Source organism: Sciurus vulgaris, assembly GCF_902686455.1.
Source record: "Sciurus vulgaris genome assembly, chromosome: 1".
Classification (NCBI taxonomy): Eukaryota; Metazoa; Chordata; class Mammalia; order Rodentia; family Sciuridae; genus Sciurus; species Sciurus vulgaris.
In genome coordinates, this window is record NC_136461.1 from 22,368,080 (window position 1) to 22,371,247 (window position 3,168).

At 43.8% G+C, this 3,168-nt stretch overlaps 1 pseudogene across 1 annotated transcript; it reads right to left on the reverse strand.

Moving 5' to 3' along the window:
* Nucleotides 1–1,252: 1,252 nt before the first annotated feature.
* On the reverse strand, nt 1,253–1,434 carry LOC306656912 (translation machinery-associated protein 7-like; annotated as a pseudogene). Its single transcript has one exon. The product of its transcript is annotated as a translation machinery-associated protein 7-like (transcript).
* Nucleotides 1,435–3,168: the final 1,734 nt, after the last annotated feature.

Below are 3,168 nucleotides of genomic sequence, written 5' to 3' on the forward strand. Positions count from 1 at the left end.
ACACATAATGGGGGGGAGGGAAGGGTTAGTGTTAGGTTTAGAGTTAGGGTTAGGGATGGGGGCGAGTATGGAGGAAGGAAGTACTGTATAGAGGGTCAAGAGGGGTGGGAGGGGTGGGGGGAAGGGAAAAAATAACAGAATGAATCAAGCAACATTACTCTATGTAAATTTATGATTACACAAATGGTATGCCTTTACGCCATGTACAGAGAAACAACATGTATCCCATTTGTTTACAATAAAAAAAATTAAAAAATAAAAAAATTAAAAAAAGAACATAATAAAAAAAAATTATTTTCCTTCAGTCTCTTAAAAAGTTTATTTCACTGTTACATGGAGTGTAGAATTTATGTTGAGATCTGAGTCCAACTCGATTTCTCTTTTATAATTTTTACGTATATATTTTAGTTGTTGATGGTCCTTTATTTTATCCATTTATTTTTATGTGGTGCTGAGAAACCAGCCCAGTGCCTCACACATGCTAGGCAAGCACTCTACCGCTGAGCCACGATCCCAGTCCCCAATTCAATTTCTTATAATTTTGGATACTGGGTATCAAACCCACAGCCTTGCATACATGAACCCCGGCCTACCCTGATTTTCTTAAATTTCACAGAAATGTGTTAAGGATTTTGGATACTCCATGGACTTCTTCAATCTGAAACCTTTTTTTTTTTTTTTTTTTTTGCTGTACTGGGGATTGAACCCAGGGCCTTGTGCTTGCGAGGCGAGCACTCTACCAACTGAGCTATATCCCCAGTCCCTGCAGCCTTTTAAGGCTAAAAATTCCATTCATTTGAAAAATATTTTTCTCTCCTCTCTTTCTTTATATATATATACACACACACACACACATTTTTTTTAGCTGTGGGTGGACAGAATACTTTTATTTTATTTTTATGTGGTGCTGAGGATTGAACCCAAGGCCTCATGTGTGCCAGTCAAGCATGCTACCACCGAGCCCCAGCCCCAGCCCCTCTCCTCTATTTCTAAAATACAAATATTGGCATTTCTACTTCCTTCTGGAGTAACACCTTTTTCCTATATTCCATTACCTTATCCTTTCTTTCTTCTTAGAGGCTCCCACGATCTGATTAAATTTTTTTTAACCGAAGTTTATTCTTAAATTGACAACAGACTCCAAGACAACAATTCATCTAGCTATAGGTGGCAAACGACGTTACATCAGGGATCTTGAAGTGTAAATAGGAATGGAATCAAAGGTCTCCATCATCTCAGGCACAAGAAGAGCTTACTTTTTGCCAGATTTCTTAATTCCACCTGTGGCCAGGGGGCCCTTCCTGTGCCATTGGTTGTAGCTCAAGTTTCTTCTGCTCCTTTTTGTTTCTGATTGAAAGCCTCATCTTCCTCACCCAGCTCCTCAGCCGGCTTCTTGAGCTGTTTTAGGGACTTCTTGCCACCGAGGCCTGACATGACACCTACCGCCCCTACCCCAGACCTTGCTCTGGGTTTTTTTTTTTTTTTTTTTCCTTTTAAATATTTTTCTTAGTCATCAACGGACCTTTTCTTTATTTATTTATATGTGGTGCTGAGAATTGAACCCAGTGCCTCATGCATGCTAGGCAAGTGCTCTGCCACTGAGCTACATTCCCAGCCCCTTTAAATGGATCTTAAATTAAACAACTTACCTTATTTATTTATTTTTGGTGCCAGGAATTGAACCCAGGGGTGCATAACCACTGAACCACATCTCAGACCTATTTATTTATTTATTAGTAACAGGGATTGATCCAAGGGGCACTTAACCCCTAACCCACATCCCCAGCCCATTTTATTTTTTATTTTGAGACAAGGTCTTGCTAAGTTGCTCAGGGCCTCACTAAATTCCTTAAGGCTGGCTTTGAACTCGAGATCCTCCTGCTTCAGCCACCGAGCTGCTGGGATTACCCTGCACCTGGCACTTATCCTATTTATAACATCCTTCATCTCCTCTATTATAGATTTCATGGCTAATCTTGGCTCCCCGTCTCCCTTAGGTGCTGGGACTGAAACCCAGGGCCTTGCACATGTTAGGCAAGTGCTCTGCCACTGAGCCACATCCCCAGCCCTCTAGGCCCAATGTTTTTAAATCTTTTTTTTTTTTTTTTTTTTTTTTTTGCAGTGCTGGGGATCGAACCCAGGGACTTGTGCTTGCGAGGTGAGCACTTTACCAACTGAGCTATCTCCCCAGCCCAAGACATTAATTTTTGATAATACAAGTAAGACAGTTTGTTGTTCTCTTCATCTACTGTCTTTTTTTTTTTTTTTTTTTTTAGTAAGGTTTATGGTGGGAATAAATAGAACCCAGGGCCAAGCACATGCTAGGCAAGCGCTCTACCACTGAGCTACATCCCTCATCCTTGAGGTCCCCTTAATTTGGACTGTTAGCTCTTATTTTCCCGGGGTTATTGACTCCTCTGCTGGCAAATGCTTCTTGGGAAGGCAGCAAAGCCAGTCCCAGGCTCTGCTCCCGTGAAGCCCACAAAGCCCTTCACCTCCAAGATGTACTTCCAGACTGTCTCTCCCTGGCAGAGACCAACTGTAACCCATGGTTAGGTCGCAAGTGAGGGCAGTGGTGGAGGCTACACATTCAAATGCTGGTCAGGCAACATCTGTCCCCATGGTGCTGATGCAACCACTGTGGACCCTGCCCCCAGGGAGCATGACTCTCAGACTTCTGAGGGCCAGGGAATGGCTGAACCAAGGCAGCGGTGGGGAAGAAACAAATGCAGAATTTAAACTGCCTGTCGCTAATGTGTCCATTCCTAGTCCTACAGACCAGGCCTGCCTGAGGCTGCTTTCCGCCTGTGTGCATGGACACACTGCTCACGCGCCACTTAAAATGGTCTTCTCAGGGCTTTTGCATTTTGCTGTGGTTCCTTATCTTCTGGATCTGTTTCAGCTAGGGTTTCTTCAGGAAGTGGCGAGGGTGGGGGGAGGAGTGATGGGTGAGCTGGGCATGGTGGTGCACGCCTGTAACCCCCGGGACTCAGGAGACTGAGGAAGGAGGATCAAGAGTTCCAGGTCAGCCTTAGCAATTTAGCAAGACCCTGTCTCAAAAAAATTTTTTTTGAAAAAAGGGCTGGACTCAGTGCTAAAGTACCCCTGGGTTCAATCCCCAGTACCAAAGAAGAAGAACAGGATGGGGAGGAAGAAGAGGAGGAGGTG